Source organism: Oncorhynchus clarkii, chromosome 17 (assembly GCF_045791955.1).
Source record: "Oncorhynchus clarkii lewisi isolate Uvic-CL-2024 chromosome 17, UVic_Ocla_1.0, whole genome shotgun sequence".
Lineage (NCBI taxonomy): Eukaryota > Metazoa > Chordata > Actinopteri > Salmoniformes > Salmonidae > Oncorhynchus > Oncorhynchus clarkii.
Window position 1 is genome coordinate 48549799 of NC_092163.1, and position 13328 is coordinate 48563126.

Consider the following 13328-nt stretch of genomic DNA (forward strand, 5'->3'; position numbering starts at 1 on the left):
AATCGATCGTGCATGCTATATGGCACTTTTTAGGATGCAAAAAAGGATGTTATCTAACAAAATGATACTTAATGTTATCTCTGGGACCCTTTGGATGATAAATCAGAGCAAGATTTCAGAATGTAAGTACACATTTCACCTTCAGAGGTGAAATTCTCAAACCTATCGCAGTGAAAAACGTGTTTTGTTAGGAGCTCTCCTCAAACAATAGCATGGCATATTTCGCAGTAATAGCTACTGCAAATTGGACAGTGCAGTTATATTAACAAGAATTGAAGCTTTCAGCCGATATGAGACACTTATATGTACCGATATATGTTGTTTCTCTCAAATCTGCAATCATGACACAAGGCGCTGCATGATTTACAACTGTCCCATTGACGGGACGCCTATCCCTGAGAAGTCGTCCTCTACAACTATCTAGAATGAGTCAATCTACAGTTGAAGTTGGAAGTTTACATATACATTAGCCAAATGCATTTAAACTCAGTTTTTCACAATTCCTGACATTTAATCCTAGTAAATCTTAGGTCAGTTAGGAGCACCACTTTATTTTAAGAATGTGGGTCAGAAGTTTACATACACTCAATTAGTATTTGGTAGCTTTGCCTTTAAAATGTTTAACTTGGGTCAAACGTTTTGGGTAGCCTTCCACAAGCTTCCCACAATAAGTTGGGTGAATTTTGGCCCCTTCCTCCTGACAGAGCTGGTGTAACTGAGTCAGGTTTGTAGGCTTCCTTGCTCGCACACGCATTTTCAGTTCTGCCACAAATTTTCTATAGGATTGAGGTCAGGGCTTTGTGATGGCCACTCCAATACCTTGATTTTGTTGTCCTTAAGCCATTTTTCCACAACTTTGGAAGTATGCTTGTGGTCATTCTCCAATTGGAAGACCCATTTGCGACCAAACTTTAAACTTCCTGACTGAAGTCTTGAAATGTTGCTTCAATGTATTAACATAATTTTCCTTCCTCATGACGCCATCTATTTTGTGAAGTGCACCAGTCCCTCTTGCAGCAAAGCACCCAAACTTCATGATGCTGCCACCCCCGTGCTTCACGTTTGGGATGGTGTTCTTCGGCTTGCAAGCCTCCCCCTTTTTCCTCCAAACATAACAATGGTCATTATAGCCAAACAATTCTATTTTTGTTTCATCAGACCAGAGGACATTTCTCCAAAAAGTACAATCTCTGTCCCCATGTGCAGTTGCAAACTGTGGTCTGGCTTTTTTATGGCGGTTTTGGAGCAGTGGCTTCTTCCTTGCTGGGCGGCTTTTTAGATTATGTTGATATCGGACTCATTTGACTGTGGATATAGATACTTTTGTACCTGTTTCCTCCAGCATCTTCACAAGGTCCTTTGCTGTTGTTCTGGGATTGATTTGCACTTTTCGCACCAAAGGACGTTTATCTCTAGGAGACAGAACGTGTCTCCTTCCTGAGCAGTATGACGGCTGCCTGGTCCCATGGTGTTTATACTTGAGTACTATTGGATGTACAGATGAACGTGGTACCTTCAGGCATTTGGAAATTTCTCCCAAAGATGAACCAGACTTGTGGAGGTCTACAATTTTCTTTCTGAGGTCTTGGCTGATTTATTTGGATTTTCCCATGTCAAGCAAAGAGGCACTGAGTTTGAAGGTAGGCCTTGAAATATATCCACAGGTACACCTCCAATTCACTAAAATTATGTCAATTAGCCTATCAGAAGCTTCTAAAGCCATGACATCGTTTTCTGGAATTTTCCAAGCTGTTTAAAGGCACAGTCAACTTAGTGTATGTAAACCTCTGACCCACAGGAATTGTGATACAGTGAATTATAAATTAAATAATCTGTCTATAAACAATTGTCATGCACAAAGTAATGTCCTAACCGACTTGCCAAAACTATAGTTTGTTAACAAGAAATTTGTGGAGTGGTTGAAAAACAAGTTAATGACTCCAACCTAAGCTTATGTAAACTTCCGACTTCAACTGTATGTCTAGCTAACAAATCTACCAACTTTAGCTTTAAAGTAGCCTAGCTAGAGTGCTTCCTAACATTAGCTAGCTAGGTTGATACAATCATGCTGCCAGCCGCTAAATTAACAATTTAGACTCACTGAATTAATGTGTTTTGGCACAGGATAAAGAAGATGAAACGATCTGCTGCTGCTACCCAAGACCAATGAATACTGAAGTTCCTAAAAAAATGTTAGCCAACCAGTTTGTTCGTCCAGTAATGTTAGTTGGCGTATTGTTTTATTTCCACTGCTGGTGATTACTCACAAATGTTTTTTGCACAAATGTCACAGTCTTAAAAGTAAAAAAAAACTACAGTTCCACCACAGATCAGTCGACACAGACAATATTAACACATCTGTCAAACCATAACAGATGGATGGCTAATGCAGAAAGAGAGATTTGATGGATTCTAGCACCACCATAACTTTTCACAAGTACAGAAACAGGCAGCCATGGCATCAGTCTTGGACTCCCGCTCAGCCCAGTCCAAGCTCTTCTCTGTCCTGGCACCCCAGTGGTGGAACCAGAATCCCCCTGAAGCGAGGACGGCAAAGTCCCTGTCCATCTTCTGAGAACATCTGAAACTCTACCTCTTCAATCCATATCTTAAATAATCCCACAGCTATTTTCAGATGTTCGATTGGGTTCAAGTCCAGGCTCTGGCTGGGCCACTGAAGGACATTCAGAGACTTGTCCTGAAGCCTCTCCTGCGTAGTCTTGGCTATGTGCTTGTGCTAGGGTCATTGTCCTTTTGGAAGGTGAACCTTCGCCCCAGTCTGAGGTCCTGAGTGCCCTGGAGCAGGTTTTCATCAAGGATCTCTCTATACTTTGCTTCATTCATCTTTCCCTTGATCCTGACTAGACTGTCAGTCCCTGCCTCTGAAGAACATCCCACAGCATGATGCTGCCACCACCATGCTTCTCTGTAGGGATGGTCTTGGTCAGGTGATGAGTGGTTTCCTCCAGACGTGACGCTTGGAATTCAGGCCAAAGAGTTCAATCTTGGTTTCATCAGACCAGATCATCTTGTTTATCAGGGTCTGAGAGTACTTTAGGTGCCTGGAGCTCTATCAGAGTGACCATCGGGTTCTTAGTCACCTCCCTGACCAAGGCCCATCTCCCCTGATTGCTCAGTTTGGCCAGGCGGCCAGCTCTAGAAAGAATGTGGATGGGTTCAAACTTCTTCCATTTAAGAATGATGGAGGCCATTGTGTTCTTGGGGACCTTCAATGATACAGAAATGTTTTGGTACCTTTCCCCAGATGTGTGCCTCGACCCAATCCTGACTCTGAGCTCTACGGACAATTCCTTCGGCCTCATGGCTTGGTTTTTGCTCTGACATGCACTGTCAACTGTGGGACCTTATATAGACAGGTGTGTGCCTTTCCAAATAATGTCCAATTAATTGAATTTACCACAGGTGGCCTCCAATCAAGTTGTATAAACATCTCAAGGATAAGCAAAGGAAACAGGATGCACCTGAACTCATTTTCAAGTCTCATAGCAAAGGGTCTGAATACTTATGTAAATAAGGTATTCCTGTTTTTTTGTTTGTAATACATTTGCAAACATTCCTAAAAAAAAACCCACTATTTTCGCTCTGTCATTATGGGATAATGTGTGTAGATTGATGATACATTTAAAAAAAAATCAATTTTATAATATGGCTGTAAAGTAGAAAAAATTGGAAAAAGTGAAGGGGTGTGAATACTTTCCGAATGAACTGTACAATGACTGTGGTATGTGGTGTTCCCACCAGCCTGCCCACTTGGGGCGAAATGTAGGGAAAATGACATAATTCAGAAAACAGTCACTTTTTGGATTGAGATGCATCCAATGCAAAAAAAACGTCTCTAGCTTAAACTGACAGATTTTTATGATCCCCTAGTCTCTCTGGCACTATTGGGTGATGGGTGGTGCTGAGCTACATGAAGTTATAGAACTCACAGGCAGGGAAATCCGAAACAGCCACACCTAAATATGGGTAGCATATTTACAGAAAGTCTGCTGGGAGCCCTGCTCGACCAGCTATGTTCCGCCACCCCCGTCACCCCCTGTCACTCCCCCTCAGTGGCACGTTAGGAGAGGCCAGAGGACAGACAATTGTGTCTAGGCACCCTAAATCAGGGCTAGTTTGCTGTGTCCAGTAGGGTGTCATGGTAGGCTCTCCAACAGAGCCCAATAGTGTCCCAAGGATGGAGCCAGAGAAGGAGGGTGGGCATGGCGGCTGCTCTCTTACCAGGGCACGATGGTGGTCCACTCCTGGGTCTGGAGGATTCTCCGTCACAGGCTTCACACCCAGAAGATGAGTCTCACGTGTGGAGTGCTGGCGTTGGCACAGTTGGTGCGCCTGAGGCCTTTTGGTAGGCGGTGATGAAGGCTGCAGCATCCACTCGAGCACAGCAGACTGGATTGGTGGGGGCAGGGCTCCTACCTGGACCGGTGCATGGGCTGATGGCTGATGCACGGCTTGACGATGTTGTGCCTGGAGAAATGCTGCTCATGCTGGAGGCTGGAACTCAGTTCTCGCAGACTGAGGACCAGGCTGGGGTACAGCTGGCTGGGCCAACAGAGTGGACTGTTGGTGCAGAGTAGAGGTTTGCAGGGGGTGATGAGGTGATGCTGCGTGACTTCTGAAGGCTGACACCATTTGTCCAGTAGGCTTTGGCCCAGTCCCCATCACAGACATCCCCTGTAGTGTTGCTGGGGCTGAGGAGGTGGTGCATCCCTGCTCAGGCTCCCCAAGTCACCTGTCCTGCCACCCGGTTCCCCCAACGGGATGAGGCTTTAAGTCCACGCTGTTGCTGCCTAAACAGGCAGAAGGGATTTATAAAATCCGGGAGAGCAATAGGTCAAACTCCAAGCTGCCTTTACTCCACATGCTGATGAAGAAAAGGGGGTGTAATCTGAGGGCGGAGGTCTGGATGGTTAGTCTCCTGTGAATTCTCTGTAAGCTGCCATAGTGGTGCCAGCAAGTCTCAAATCCGACGAGTTAAAGGACCATGAAAGAGAATGGCTCTCAAGTTGGGCTGATTCACTGACACCTTTACCGGTCAAAGGAATAAGGCAACCTCACAGAGAGTTACACACACTACAGAACTTTATTTACAGATGTCATATGAGATGGATGTGGTTCTGTACAGAGAAAGAATAAGTAATAATAATATTGACTGTATAAGGAGATAGTGACATAAGGAAAGGACTGTATAACACATAGCATCAACTACTATTAACAACTAGGAATAGTAACAGCCAACAGTAAATTCACAAGTTTCAATAACATCACTCACGTCTGTCCATGCACTCCATCACTCTTGTCCACTTGGAGAGAGACTGAAGAGGCTCTGACCTGAACAGGCAGAACTGTCAGGTGTCCTGCCCCCTAACAACCTATAGGTGGCCTGGTAGCAGAGGTCACTGGGAGTTTGGGGAGACAGTTTATGATCCCCTAGTCTCTAGCAGGACAACTTCAGTGCGTTTGCAGGACAATTGCAGTGCTCGCTCGCATGAGGGCAGAGCAGTGGAGGCTCCTCAGAGGAGGAAGGGGAGAACCAACCTCCAACATTGAAAAACGCATCCTTTTTAGATAAAACTATACAAAATATATTCACGTCACCAAATAGTTAATTAAAAGACACTGTTTTGCAATGAAGGCTACAGCATCCTCAACAGCACTGTAGGGTAGCACCATGTTGTAGCCGGAGGACAGCTAACTGCTGTCCTCCTCTTGGTACTTTGACTTCAATACAAAATCTAGGAGGCTCTTGGTTCTCAGCCCATTCCATAGACTTACACAGTGATTATGACAACCTCCGGAGGACGCCCTCCAACCTATCAGAGCTCTTGCAGCATGAACTGACATGTTGTCCACCCAATCAAAGGATCAAAAAATTAATATTGTACTGAAAGCATAATCTACAGCAAGCTAGCACTGCAGTGCATACAATGTAGTTGACTCAAAGAGAGGGAAAGAAAAAAAAAAATTCCTTTCTTCAACACTGAAGGAGAAGCAAGAGAGAGAAAGTTTCACTTACTTAGCTAGCAAATGCAGCTGTCTAGTTTAGTTACTCAAACACCTGACTCAAACAGAGGGATGCTATGTTAGCTAGCTGGCTACAACTATCCAACACAACACTAAATCTCTTCCAAGGTAAGCTTTTGATTTAATTTATTTATTGCCACCGGGGACTGCCTGTGTAACTGCTCACTGACTATACACTGTAACACTACTGCATTATTGTAGCGGGTTTACTAATGCATTAGTTCTATTAGCTATGTTGACTAGGACCTTACTTTAGCTAATAAGGGAAAAACAATATGGTGTGTGTGTAGCGGTTATGACATGGTTTGGCTTGGAATTTTTTTTTTCCCCTGGTCACATACAACTGATGTGTTGTTCATTGAGGTCCACAAACTAAAGGAAAAGCTGAGAGGGAATACAATGAGGCTGCTTTGAAATTAATCTGTGTTTATATGTGATCAAGGGTGTATTCATTCTGCTGATTCTGTTGAAAATGTTTCTTAAACGGAAGCAAACAGAACGGGAATAAAAATACCAGAATTTGTCCAATAAAATCTCTCGTTTGTAACTGTTGAACTAATGATTACACCCTAGATGAGCTAGATGCAGGCAGGAGTGTGCAAGACGGTATTGAATGTGTCACTGTCTGTCCATGTGTCACTGTCTGTCATCTCAAATTTTTATCTCGACCTGTGTGCAACTACATTGTAAAATTCATAGGCTAGGTTAGAGGGAAAATTAGAGTATCACGTAGTAGCCTAAACCTATCGCTGTTACATTGAACTGGGTGAAGGGAATAAGAATGTCAGTCATCCAAAAGTCTGACCTTCTGCAGGTGCTCATGAAAAGAAAATCCTCCTTGAATAACAAGAGAGAAAATAGACTAGATGTTTAATAAATATGTCACAATTTAAAAACGACACCAATCTGAAAGGGCACTTTTCTCATAGGAGGGCAAATGTGAAAGGCGGTCAATCACCCTTAGACCTCTATCTGTGCACATGCCTGACACACACACACACACACATACACCCACACCCGCACACTAGCCCACTATTCTCTTATAGAATATCGGCAGGTGCCAATTCTGCAGGTACCAGGTTATGTTTGGACCTCGCGAAATGTGGATGAGTGCAACGTTTAGCTTCTAGTACTAGGTTGGCAGCTTGCTAGGGTGTTGTGGCTGGACGATGGATGTATGTTTAAGCCGTAGACTCTTGCTCCAAAGGACGCTTAAGCTGCTAACTCCGGCTCCGAAGGTCGTGTGTTCAACCACAGTGCTAGACACCCTAATTGTACTGTCCTCCTGTTGGTGTGTGTAACAGAAATGAGACAGACAGCCAAACTCCATTCAAAAACCATGTCAAGAGTCAGGATTTTCCAAACCTCCAGTATTTAATGATTGATATACCGGTGTAAAAAGGAAATGCTTTTTGAAGGCAGAAACAACACGGTTGGTCAACTGATCCAAATGCTTCCTATGTCCTGTTTTACAGGCACAGCACCACAGAAGAAGTACCATAGAAGAAATGCGGTGTAACAAGGTGTAACACAATACAACGGCCTTGGGTGGCTCGGCTAAGCCCGAGATGAGCCTCTCTTTTAGGAAGAGAAGGACTGGGTGCTCTGAAGGGGAGAGGAGCAACCCAGCTGTTTGTCTTGTCTTTGTCTGTATTTTCAGCAAGGCTTGCTTTGAATGCATGGGAGATACCAACCTGTTGCTCCCCGCCATGGTTCAGGCACGGAGTGAGGAAGGAGAGATGCCCGTTCTCCACATCTGTTTTGAGGCTGCTCACACTTGACTTGTGTGCATTGTCCAGGTATGGTTCCCCCACTAGGACCCAGCCTAAGTTGAGTCTCTGAGCTAAGGGGGCATTGTGTGGTCCATTGATTTGTTTTCTCACCTTGTGTAATCTGATAATGTCTCTCCCTAGTAACAGACAGATTTTGCCACTTGGATCCAGCTCCAGGATGTGGGTTGCCAATGGTGTAGGTATGTTAGATCGGTTGTTGAGGATGTCATTGCGCTCATTGCGCTCCTTGAGTGGAGGAAGGGCTTACTCTTCCATTCACTACTTTGATCTGGAAGCCATCAGCTTTTCTCCCAGCTGTTTCCACGACTCCCACGCATGTCCTCAGTGAGTAGGGAGATGGGCTGTCCTGGTTGCTGAACCGATCGAAAAAGTCTGACATTGCCAGTGATCGGATGCTCTGGTCATTGAGTATTGTGTACATCTTGATCGTGTTTTCACGCTACTCCTGGGGGTATACTCTCACCAGACATATTTTGGAGCATGACCATGTTGTCGGACCGGTGTCACATAACTCAGGGAGCTGACTGCAGGTGCAGTGGTTGGGTTTTCTTCCTCCTCCCCATAGTTGTCAGATGCAGGGGTGAAGGCCATTGAGGTCCATAGCTGTGTTTTGTCAGTCACTTTCACACTCATTACATTTCACTGCTATCTTACAGTCCCTTGCAAGGTGAAAATATGATGCATAACACATGAAAAACATTGTTGATGGTCTTAGCTCTGAAGCCTCTGCATTTTCTAAGCGGATGAGGTAGATTGTGGATGGGGCAGTTTTTGCCTGGGCCATCTTATGTCTTTGCGGTGGTTTCTGCGTTGGGGTCAGCAGCCATGTTAACATCTGTTTTGTGTATAAAAAAATACAAGGGGTTTTGTGCTTACGTTTCTCATGGCACAATTCTCACTTCTCGCAGGGCCACTGCTACTGCTGGGGATAGCAGATGATGAAGGAGAATTGTGGAAAGCACTTGTTATGTTCGTCTTTGTACTTTGAGCCTCGAGAGATACATTTTTCTTGGAAGCCCTGTGGCAGCTCAACTTTGGTAAAACATACTATGGGGTGTCGCACTCTCGCGACCTACAGTCACACCTGTCAAGGCCAATGAAATCCACGTCTCGCTGGTAGCCCCGCCTTCCACAGGTGATAAATTAGAAACAATAAGTTATTCTTCAAATTGCTTGGCCTGACTATAGCAATGAGTAAGTTGGCTAATGTGACCGAAACGTCAAAGGCTAGCAAGCCGGTTTGGGTTCGTAACTAATTAAAATATACTCATGTTGGTTGTCTTGTATGTCTCGGCTCAGGACATGCTCAGGCTGCCCTCACTTGAATCATTTTGTGTGCGAGACTAGGGGACGGCTGGCAATGTTTCCCTAAACAGACGTGGTGCAGGTTCTCTTAACAATCGTATCAAATTCTTTACGGGGCTTGGTGTTTAAGATAGTGACTTCCTCTCCCGGGTGCCCGTACATCGGCAGAGTCTGCTTTGCGTGACACAGAGAGGGTTTGAGTCGTTGGTCGGGTCGAATGTCTCCCAGCTCCTGTGCGTTCTGTCACTGGTTACGGGAGGCTACTCCAAGAGAGAGGTCGACCAGGCTTTGTGGGTATCCCCCCCATCTCCTGTGTCTGCCTTTTAAGCACCACTTCCCTCTCTTCCTAGAAGGTTCCGGGTCCTACTAGGGCTGTTTCGGGGACTGTAATTCCGCCACACCGGCAGTCACAGTTGAGTATCGGTAATCTCCTTATATGCACTCTGGACATGCTTTGGTAGTACCAAATTTACCAACTACCATCAAGTCCTAATGGCTGGTACTCAGGGCACTATTGTCCCTCTAACCACTCTGACATCAATGCAAATGCAATCATATCATCAAAACAGTAGAACTTTTGTACCTTTAAAACTCACCTCCCTGTGATGATCAATTTGAAGAAAGAAGTTCAACAGCAGGTTGAAACTGTCACGCCCTGGCCGTAGAAAGGCTTTTATTCTCTATTTTGGTTAGGCCAGGGTGTGACTAGGGTGGGCATTCTAGTTTCTTTATTTCTATGTTTTCTGTTTCTGTTTTGGCCGGGTATTGTCCTCAATCAGGGACAGCTGTCTATCGTTGTCTCTGATTGGGAATCATACTTAGGCAGCCTGTTTTTCCACCTTAGTAGTTTTTGTTGTTTCTTGTTTTTGTTGGTGACATTCTAAATAAAAAGAAATGTACACCACGCTGCACCTTGGTCCGGTCATTTCCCTGACGATGTTCATGACAGAAACAGTGTAAAACATGGTTTTGTGGATGTGGTTTCAAAGCCTAACACAGCACTTTCTAAGGTGATGATTAATTCAAAACATCCATACACATATTAGACCGTATGCGTAGGCTTACGAAAAAAAATACCTGAATTCTAATTATCATTGTGCAGTTATACAATACATAGCCTACTGGCATACTATGCATGAAAGAAAAACATAAAACCAAACTGATTTAAGATGTCCTTGGGTACATAATTGGTATGTATGGACTGTTATCACGTTATAGGGAAGACCATGCAGACAGTGTCGAAGTAACAAAAGTTTATTACTAGAACAGGGGGGCAGGCAAAACAACAGGTCAAGGGCAGGCAGGGGTCAGTAATCCAGATCAGAGTCCAAAAGGTGTAGAATGGCAGGCAGTCTTAGGGTAAGGGCAGGCAAAGGTCAATAATCCAGTGTAGTGTGCCAAGGTACAGAACGGCAGACAGGCTCAGGGCAGGCAGAATGGTCAAAACCGGGAAAACTAGGAAACAGGAACTAGAAACAGACAGGAGCAAGGGGAAAACCGCTGGTAGGTTTGACGAACAAAATGAACTGACAACAGACAAACAGAGAACACAGGTATAGATACACAGAGGATAATGGGGAAAACGGGCGACACCTGGAGGGGGGTGGAGACAAGAACAAAGACAGGTGAAACAGATCAGGGTGTGACAACTGTATTATTATGCATACTGGATGGACTGGTAACTTTATGCTACCCTCCAAAATGTATATTCATAAGTCTGGGAGAGAACGTATAGCCCTAGGCAATGCTGTTGGTTCATTGATTGTGCATGGTTACTTACAGTTCACCTACAATTGGTGAATGTGTATTTGATTTCGAATAACCTAGCAATAGGGAATGTTTAGATTTTCATATTTAATTGGGTGGCACATTACCTTTAGCTATACAGAATATTCCACCACTATGCATTTCCATCAACTCCTCTCTCTCCTTTCTTCCTTTCTCGAGCAGACAGACAGGCTGTCAACAGTGAAATGTTTAATTGCAATAACATGTTACTATCGATGTTCCCAAACAGATTTCACTTGGTTTCCCAAATTAACTTCTCTGGGATTATGTTAGGTCAGCGCCTAGCCACAGAAAACCATACAGCCATTTTCCAAAGAAGGAGAGGTGTCACAAAAGATAGAAATAGCGTTAAAATGAATCACTAACCTTTGATGGTCTTCACCGGATGGCACTCCCAGGACTCCATGTTAGACAATAAATGTGTGTTTTGTTCGATAAAGTTCATCTTTATATCCAAAAACCTCATTTGAAATTGGTGCGTTATGTTCAGAAATGCATTGTCTCAAACAAACATCTGGTGAAAGTGCAGAGAGCCACATCAAATTAGAAAAATACTCATCATAAACATTGATCTAAGATACAAGTGATATGGATGGGATTAAATATAAATTTCTCCTTATCGCAACCGCTGTGTCAGATTTCAAAAAAACTTTACAGTAAAAGCACACCATGCAATTATGTTAGGTCAGCGCCTAGCCACAGAAAACCATACAGCCATTTTCCAACCAAGGAGAAGTGTCACAAAAGACAGAAATAGCGTTATAAATATTCACTTACCTTTGATGATCTTCATCGGAATGCACTCCCAGGTCCACAATAAATGTTTGTTTTGTTCGATAAAGTCCATCACTTATGTCCAAATACCTCCTTTTTGTTTGCGCGTTTAGTTCACAAATCCAAATTCACAAGGCGCGGGCACTTAGTCCAGACGAAAAGTCAAAACAGTTCCATTACAGTTCGTAGAAACATGACAAACGATGTATATAATCAATCTTTAGGATGTTTTTATCATAAATCTTCAATAATGTTTCAACCGGACAATTCCTTTGTCTTTAGAAATGAAAGGGAACGGAGCTCACTTTCATGGCCGCACGCGTGACTAAACTAATGGCATTCTGCCAGACCCCTGATTCAAACAGCTCTTATTCGATCCCCCTTCATAGTAGAAGCCTGAAACAACGTACTAAAGACTGTTGACATCTAGTGGAAGCCATAGGAAGTGCAATCTGTCCCCATAGACACTGTATATTGGATAGGCAATCACTTGAAAAACTACAAACCTCAGATTTTCCACTTCCTGGTTGTATTTTTCTCAGGTTTTTCCTGCCATATGAGTTCTGTTATAATCACAGACATCATTCAAACAAGGTTAGAAACTTCAGAATGTTTTGTATCCAAATCTACTAATTATATGCATATTCTAGCTTCTGGACTAGAATATGAGTAGCAGGCAGTTTACTCTGGGCACCTTATTCATCCAAGCTACTCAATACTGCCCCCCAGTCCCAAAGAAGTTAAGCACTGGATAGCTGCAGTAGTAGTGAATGGGTAAATTCACTGAGGAAGTCAAGCCCCTCCCCCAAAATAGCCATATTACAACCTATGTATTGTGATAATTGTGTTGTTTGCTCTATTCACATGCTTTGCGACCGTGATCTATGGGCCTGAAGGCCGACACAATAAGAACACACAGTGGCAGAATAAATTCAACCACACCTTTGTTTTATCACAAAAGCGGATAGCAACCTCTATCCAGTGAAGTCCACAAAGCATATTGCACGTACAGTAACAGATCTACATGACCTACAGGATGGTCAAGCAAGTTTTAATGTTTCCCACCTTTTTGGACCACTAAACAACTACTGGTTTAGAACTGAAGAGAGTTACTGCAAGTCGCAAAGAAAGCAAGAGTCGCCTCCACTTATTCCAGCACAATTTCAACTTCAACATTTCAACATCATCAAATCACCTCTGCTAATACAGTGGCAACTAAAAGATACCAAAAACTATTTAGTCAAATCAACGTAAGCTAAATATGATGTGGCTGTCCGTGGTTCTGATTTCTGTGTGCGTGTGTGCGCGTTCGTGCAAGTAGGAAAACATGTTGACCCACCCTAATTGTAGAGAAACGCCAATGTCATCATTCTCACATGTTGGTGAAACGGTCTATCACTCTGTCATACAGTACACACTTTTTTTTGTCTTAGGCTACCTGGCTAAAATGCTTGCTCGCTAGCTTAACTTCCATTCACTGGCAATGTTAGCCAGTTAACATTAGCCTTTTACATCTAGCTGCATATTGAACTTCCATCCTCTCAGGCCAGGGGCACAACAATGTATAAATTAATGGTTGGATCAGAATCGACGTTAAAATCATTGGCCAATACGGAGAAGTTA